The sequence below is a fragment of the Cupressus sempervirens genome, chromosome 6 (assembly GCF_028749045.1).
Source record: "Cupressus sempervirens isolate cs-2001-9-10 chromosome 6, ASM2874904v1, whole genome shotgun sequence".
NCBI lineage: Eukaryota > Viridiplantae > Streptophyta > Pinopsida > Cupressales > Cupressaceae > Cupressus > Cupressus sempervirens.
In genome coordinates, this window is record NC_143123.1 from 266,596,222 (window position 1) to 266,605,368 (window position 9,147).

General features: G+C 29.9%; 1 non-coding gene across 1 annotated transcript; it reads right to left on the reverse strand.

Moving 5' to 3' along the window:
- Positions 1–3,013: 3,013 nt before the first annotated feature.
- TRNAI-UAU (transfer RNA isoleucine (anticodon UAU)) lies at positions 3,014–3,085 on the reverse strand. The gene has a single exon. It is a non-coding gene; the product is annotated as a tRNA-Ile (tRNA).
- Between the last annotated feature and the right edge of the window lie 6,062 nt (positions 3,086–9,147).

Sequence of the window (9,147 nt, forward strand, 5' to 3'; positions counted from 1 at the left end):
CTTTCCTAATAGTTTCTTCTAGACTTTAGGATTCAAGGGGTTTCACTTGTTCTTTAATGGATTTTTTAAGTCCTATGAAAGTTTCCCTTGGAATAAATTTGGGACCATTACAGCTAGGTCTTAAAATTTATTGGCAAATTCCTCTACTAGCCTTGGTTGTTTGAGACAAGTTAGTTCTTGATAATACCATTCAAGATCTTTTAGATCAAATTTGTTCATCATTTTTTGAGTGAATTCATATATGTAGTAATTTTTTTGAGCCCCAAATAATTTTGGCCATAATTCCACCATTTGTGAGCTAACCCCCTTAAATGAAGTATGGAAAATTTAATAGCACCTTTTTCTGTCATAAGACTATATGATAGATATGTATCTGACTTCTGCACCCATGATTGAGCAGTTTCCTCCCCTGTCCCATCATAACATGATAGTTTTCCTTTAGTTACTTTTTCCTTAAGGTCTTCATCTTCATGTATTCCCTTTCTATTTTCCATAATTTTTGCTTCATAGTATTTTTAAATGGTATAAGTTTTCGAGTATTTGGATCCAAGTTTGCATACATTTGTGTGATTTCTTCCACACTATTAGTAGTTGTTCCTTCTTATGTAATAGAGTCTCTCCTTGGAATAAATGAATGAAATGTATCTTGTGGAATGGAACTTTATGATGAGGGATCATTTTATTCATGATTAGAATGGAAATCTCTCTGAAGATTAGGTCTTTCATTTTGATTGTTATTGTTACTTAATTTTTGTATGGCTTCAAGTGGCATTCTATTGGAGCTTCCAACTCTTTCAAATCTATAATTAGTTTGTTTCATTAATTTCTCAATCCGTGTGCTAGTTCCTATTCCATTGTTCTTAGATGTGTTGTTGTGTAACTACTAACTTTTATAGGATCGCAAGATTATGCTTTGATACCACTATAATGTCCCCACTCCTTGGGATAATTTTACCTATATAAATTATTAGCCACATAATCTATTAAATTATATTCTAATAATTTATATCTAGGGATGCCATTATTTATATATCCTTAAGGATTCCCTCAATCATACTAATCCTCTTAGGATGATCCCCTGTATTCCTAAGGAACAACTTTCAATTATTTTGCCTTCTTTCTTGAAACTACATTTCAAGTCAGATTCATAATCCCCTATAAAGACCCTCCCCTACCCCCATGTTCCTTGAAATGACCCTCGATTAGTTTTCCATCTCATTGAAGGGATTATTATTAAGGTCTACTAGGTTATATGTTAAACCCACTACAATTCTCATATTAAACTCAGCCATTATTTCTTATAATTATTAATATTCCAACACACCTTTATTCCAATAATTATTTATTTGTAATTATTAATGTCTATAATATATTCACATGAACTAATGTTTTATCAACTAACAACATTTCTAATTAATATTATATCTATAAAATCTCATAATCCTATAAATTTATACTCCTATTTATACAAACTAAAACATGCCACAAAATATGTGTTTACTTACTTGCATCTCCCTCACTTCCTCTATATTGGCTCGTGGTTCGAGAATAAGAACTATGTAGGTCAATGTCCACATTGGTTAATCAGAGTTATTGGTAAGTCCTTCTATGCTTAATCTTTCATTCTTTTCCTGAGACTCTATGATTTGTACACTATTGTAAAATATTTGATGGGACCCCCTCCTCGATGTCTTCATATCCTTCTTAGTTCTCTCCTTGTCAATGATTGGTATGTCGCTTAGGTTAAAGTCTGAGGAGTATGTGGTTTTATGCCCAATGTGGAATATATCCCCTTATAATTCCCTTCATTCTATTATATATATGTGTGTGTTTCTTATATGGACACTACTTTTTTGATGTTAGTTATAAAATGTATATTAGTACTTTTTTATTTATTTAATAATATTTAAATAAATATTAGTATTTCACAATATATGTTTAGCAATATAATATTTTGTATCAAATCATATATTTATAGATATAGATATATGTTTGTTGTCTTCTACTATTTTACCTAGTATTTTTATATGATTTCTATTTATTGGTTAATACATAATCTATATCTTATTAAAATACATTGATACATTTATTGAAAATCTTAAAATAAGTATATATACATCAAATATATTGTGTGATTTATACATAAATTTGGGCTTATGACATTTTTTCGATGAAAGAAATGGAGTCACACAAAATAAGATAGTATATCAAAACTATGAAATGATAGAGTAGGTATTTACAACCACCACATATGGAGAAATAACAAGGAAAAGGGAAAATTTATATCCATAGAAGGTTTTGTTGGAAACTATAATTGGAATAATTTTTATAGTGGCATTGATGTCAAACCTACTAGTGAGACATTATCAAACCTATCAGACAAACATTTACTAACAGTGTAGATTGCCATATCATTTTCTTGATTCTAGTACAAAAACAAAAATATATGACTAAATAAACTATTAAAATTTGTAAACATATGACCAATTTTGATCACATGACCATTGGTAGTTTATTTTTGGTCATAAACTAAACTATTTAATCATTAAACAATATATTTTGGTCATAAACTATTTTTGGTGGTTTATTTTTTATTGCAACCAAATTTGTGACTAAACTATTTTAATCATTAATTTGGTCATTAATTTAGTCAAAAATAATATATTACTAAATTAATTACTAAAAATTGTTGATATGTGACTAATTTTGATCACAAGACCAATGGTAGTTAATTGTCAGACATTTATCTCCCAACCAAATTTATGACTAAACTATTTTAATCATTGATTAGGTTATTGATTTAGTCATTTATTGTTTTTACTTACTAGTTTATATGGTAGTTTATTTAGTAATTTTGGTAGATTACTTGGTAGAATATTTGGTAGTATACATAGTAGTATATTTGGTACTTATTTTGGTATTATATTTAGTAGTTTATTTGCTAGTATATTTTCTAGTTTTTTGGCTATGGTAATATATTTGGTAATTTATTTAATCATTAATTTAGTCATATTAGGGCACGATGGAATTGAACCACCATCCTCCTACTTATAAAGCAGGTGCTCTTCCATTGAGCTAGTACCCTTTAAAGAATAATGCAAAAAATAAAAAAGTTGTCTTCCCAACATTAGATCTACCATGATCATGGTCACTGTAACATGATATACTCTTCTCAAAGAACACAAATTTTAGTTATTATGAAAAATAATAATCAAAATCTTTATCAATAACAATTCAAAAAAAATTAATTCTTCTATTCAAGCATTTTAAAATTATATTTCATGTCAATTACACTTCTCTAAATTATTGTAGTGATAGACTCTTATAAAATATAATTTGGAGCACTTTGGCCGGACACAAGTATTGTTTCTTGTGCTAACTTCTTAGAAAAAGATACAAATGATTATGCAATTTATGCCGAGAAAATAGACCTTTGCATTAAACAAAAACATCAAACCCCATTAAAATTCACATCAAATCGGCTATTTTTTCTTTTCAGAGTCTCTGAAATAATTGAGACTAACTTGTGTGCATTGTTAAATAAGAGTCACTTTTTGCAATGATGAAATGTAATCACCATAATAATACTAATGTCAAGAGCATGAAAAAGCCGCTTATGGTGGATTTATAGAGGACACATTGAACTATGCTAATTCCTACCACGACCTAAAAGACTATTTTTTGGGAGGAAAATTTTATGAGGAAAAAACAAAAAACTACCAAAAAAAATTGATCCAACATGCTTCAACTCCAAGAACAATAATGCAACCAAATTTCTTGTCCCTGTAATTCCACTAGACAAGTCTACATTGATTACAACAATCAAGATGTGAATGTGTTGAATAACATCTATTGAACCTTTGACTTAATTAATTTTGTCAAAGAAATTGGAACTACATGTGGAAGAATAGAAAATATAATCAAGAAAAGAAAATATTAACATCATATTTACACCTTGTATGAACAAAATCTTGAATTCTATTCAACATGGTTAAAAGGTGTAAATAGGGTTCATTAAAATACAAAATGAACAAAAAAGGTTCAATAAATGTAAGCTTTTCCAAGACAAGATTCAAAACCTTAGTTAAATCATTATTAGCCTAATAAGAATATTAGACACCATTAAAAAACTATCAACTTGAACAACTTGTATTACCAACAACTCGTTATCCCTCCATGCTACCACAACTAACCAATCCAGAGAAAGAACAACAATAGGAATAATTCATTAGAAAACCCATGAATCTTGAAGCATGAGAACGAACAAGAAATACACATTTTAAAATGAAAGATGATATCTTACCTTTTCAAGTGATGACTTTACCAATGGTTTATGCAACAAACAAAGGAATTTAACCATCTCTACTCTAAAAATTCTTGCTAAAAGAATCAATTTCTATTCCACTCTCTATCTACATTCTACAAACAACAAAAAGGAAGAAATATTTTTGCTTCTCTTCTAATGGCTTAACCTTAAAATATTCTCTACAAATATTCTAAGCCCTTGGACATAAAATCTCTAATCAATATGTTGGACAAAGATAAAGCATAGAAGAAAAAGAAGGATAATAGTCCATTGATATTACTCTTTAGCAATCAAATATCTAAATCAAACTAATCAATGTAAGCACTCATTGAAAGAGAAGAAATCAACATTCACGAGGAAAATTATATCAAACTAGATCTATTTAACTTACAACAGCGGAGTAAAGACATTGTCATGGCACCACCTCAATAAGAAACTCTTATCATGAATGAAAAGGACTACAAGTCATGTAGCAAAAAATAAGAATAATAAGTCTAAGGAAGCAATCTTGAGACAGAAATGAAGTGAAAAAAAGTAGTGAACAAACTAATAATAAAAATAATGGTAATTAGAGTTGTTAACAAATATGGAAAGGTGTCAACTGTAGCTTTGAAAAGTTACAAAAAGAAAAAAAATCATGCAATAACAGGCTACTAATTACTTTCAAGAAAAAAATGGAAATGCATGTAGATGGAGGAAATAAAATCTTTAAAGCCTTCAAAAGTATTTTTTTCATGATTTTTTTTTTCATTTTCAATTTGTTCTATCTTAACTGAGTTAGAGTGAGTCTAAGGCTTAATTGGATATCAGCCAAACAATTTTGATCTGAGTCTTTCTGTAGTATAGTTGTACTTCAAAATTTTACATATGTTAATGATTTCCATAGTAGCCAATCCAATGGCCTTAAATAAGGTCAATACACTAATATTGTATAAGCAAGTTAACAAGGTGTGGAGGAAGATGAGATTGTCACTGATTGGACAAGAAACATAAAAACTAGAGCACACTTGTACACATAGACAAAACTGGGAATGGATGAAATAAGTTGATTTCAATTGATTGCTGCAAATTTATAATTTTTTCTCATTCTTAGGTAAACATTAAAGTCAAACTTGCTTGGATAATATTGATTGACAACTATATAATTTTTATTATTGAGAAACATTTGTGGAATTTCATTTTACATTGGAGCATCAACAAGGACTACAATTTGTTAGTAGATTTTCATTTTTTGACCAAATAGAAGTTCATACTCCTATACAATTGGTAGTACATATTATAAATAGTAAAAAGTAGTTATTCTAATTTTCTATAGAGCCAAACCATCATTCAAAAAGTATGGAAGAATGCATAAAGTAATTAGTGGATATTTTTCACACAAGATTTAATAGTGTGTTTGTATTATGTACTCCATAATACAAGTTATCAGCAATCAAACAAGCAAAAGATGCAACTCTTGCAAAAGAAACGAGTGATGATAGAGAAAAGGAGATTTTAATGAAAATTGCCAAAGATAATGAATCACTTGTTCTTGTTAAACTAGCTTCAATAGAAGTAGACAAGGGAAAAGTTGCTATTCTAAAAGAAAAATAAGTTGATACACTTAATTATGAATAGGGTACAGATCAAATAAAAAATAATATGGGTTCCTTGAAGGAGGAACTTGATGCTCCAAAACAAAAAGAGGCAGAGTTGGCTTGGTGAAGTGGAAAATTTGTAGGAGGAGCTAAATTTAGCAAAAGATTCAGTCTTCCCAACATAGCCAAAGTTGTATGAGGGGCATGAATTCTAAAGATACATATCCTAGATCATTAAGATGTGAGATATTGTCTCCTTGAAAAATCAAATTTGTGGACATGTTGCAATAGTTGCATTCTATGAGATTACATATCTTTGATGGATTACATCAAAAAGTTCACATGCCTTATATATCATTCCATATTTTTAATAAATGTCAATAAAAGCATTTCCAATTATAATATCTAAAAAAATTTCTCCATTCATTATGTTTTGATGGATGTTTATATCTTGTTTCAAAGATCATTATTTTGCATAGGTAGAGAGGCTACTAGAAAAAAATTTGAATTAGAAGGGAGAGTAAATACTTGAGAATTAGACAATTTTTGAGGGTCCAAACCTCCAATCATCTTTAATAAGAACATATCCATAATATGATGATCAAATAGCATTCACTACCTCTTATATGTACCTTACCTATGCCTAGATATCATGTAGGCCAACTTGGATACCTAATTATATTAGATAGGCCAACTCAACTACTTAAATACATCTATTTAATGATTACACAAGTCAGCTACACATGGCTTGATAAAGACATGGTTAAGTGCCAAATTCAAAATCAGATTTAGTGGCAAGCTTTAACATTTTTTCCATAATGGAGCCCCTTAGCTCTACCCTCCTACCATATAGATTTCCATTTTTCTTTTCATGATTTGAGTGGAATTTTTTGGCATGACCAGGCTTTGACAATGGAAGAATTTGAAGCTTCAATTTGAATATTTGTCATTAAACTATTTGAATTGAATTTAGAGGGATGAAAGAGATGATAGGGGTAAATACATCCACTTTGACCTAATTTGTGGCTGCAATCTTTGAATGTTCATTCATAGCCATTCTCATCATTGATTCAAAGTTTTTCTTGAGAGTTCATAGACCTCATGATAATAAAAATATCCCACTACTCTGTTGGTAGGTCATGTAGTCTTAGACATACTAGAGTAAACTTCAAAGTAATTGCAATTAAAGTTGGTAGCCAATAATAGAGGCAAAAACCTTGAACCATTCAAGAAATCAAGAGCTTCTAGTTAAAATATTTTCCTTTGATCCTGTGTCAGAAAAAAACTACTAGTAAGAAACCTTTAGGGAAAAAGAATGAGCTTGTAGATCACCCTAGATCTCTGCTACCAAGTGCTGCAAGTTCCATTGTGCAGGCCAAAATTTCTAGAATTTTGTAATTAGGGCTTTGGATTGAAGGTCAGATATTTAGGAGTCAATTCTTGTACCTATAAGGTCCATTTTTAGAGCTTCACCAAAAGATGGTTATAGTTAGATGGTTCCTATTATCTGTTTGCAATTGGAATTAAGTTTTCTCCTATTACCAACCTTGGTCTGATATTGTCATTGTTTCTCTGGCATGTTCTTTTGTGATCATTTGTTCTTTTCTATTTTCACTCCTTAATGTTTCTCTTGACACACCAATTAGTTTTTCTTTGTTATATATATTTTAATTTCATCAGCTATTTTTGTTATCTAGTTGTGAGCCATACCATTTTGATGCATTACATCAAAAAGTTCAAATGCCTTTATATGCTTCCACATTATTCATAAATGCCAATTAAAGAATTTCCAATTATAATATCTAAAAAAGTTCCCCTTTCATTATGTTTCAATGGATATTTATATCCTGTTTCAAATCTCGTTATTTTGCATAGGTAGAGAGGTTGCTAGAAAAGTTGTTGAATTAGAAGGGAGGGCTAAGAAAATTACATAGAAGGGAGGGCTAATAGATTAGAAATAATCCAACTAGGAAGGAAAAATATTCTTGGTACCTCCCAAAATAAAGGATAAAGAGAAAACACAAAAAGTATGATAAGGAGGAATATCTCATGGAGGACTCCTCAAAGGGAAGACAAAGAAAAAATCCAACTCTAAGATAAAGAAATAAGTGTTAGAGAACTGTCAATTGATTTCTCAAATAGAAGCCTACTTTTGTCTCTGGAAATGGACTCCTCGATTTGGATTTGCAAGACTCCAACATTTTTGGTACACCTTGACATAGTATAAAAGCTAAGAATATTCTTTCAATTTTTTTATGTGCCACTTATTGTTACGCAAGAAGTCTTCAAGGATTGTTAAAGAATCAATTCTATTGTTCTTGTGAAAACAAGAGAGGGTGATGCAATGACACTATTTCTAGCAAAGACATGGACAAAGTTTGTAGGAAAATAAGTTAGCAATTCTAAACAATAGTGATTCCAATAGAGAGATTTTTTGGAGAGATAAGTCTTGGTGAACTATATTGTTGGGTTGTTTGGACACCAAGTGTAGCATGTCCTAATGGAAAATCCTTGGTACATTGATCAAGCATGTCCCATGCCCCAAGGATATTATCTCATAGTTATGAAGACCTCTTCCTTTATGAAAAAGTAATGAGATAAGGAACCACAATATGTTAGTGATAAAAAAAAGTGAAAGCATAGGAAAAATGTTAATGTCAAAATTAAGCAAAAGACAAGGATAGGGATAAGGGATTTCATTATTCTAATTTCAAGAAAGGCATACATATTTCTCCCTTAAAGTACACTTCATGCAAGAAAAATTGTACACTTTAGTCTCCACAATAAAAGAGTAAAAATTTACCATATGAGAAAAGGAAAGAATGGTAAATGAGGATCATCGTGAATTATAATATTTACGAGCTCACAAACCAAGTTCCAACAATCTTGTTACAAATGGATTGCATTTTTTTTGTCAATTTCATCATGAGAAGGAATTAGCACATCGATGTGACAAATAAGGTCATTAATATGCTTTCTTGATCAACTTTTCTCTCTACACTAGGTACACTTTCATTGTCAAAACCATATGATGAAGATTAAGTAAAAAATGATGCATATCATAAAGATTTTAGCAAGATGTATCAGAGAATCAAAAAGGGGAAGATGGAAGATTTTGAACCAAACCTTAAAGCTAGTTGTATCCCATCCTTAAAGCTAGGTTATGTAAAATATTCTTAAGATCTAGTGTTTTATAGTTCCTTCCTATATTGATGAGATTAAAAAAAAAAGTTTTCTAGAAAAAAATTCAATATGAATGAGTGT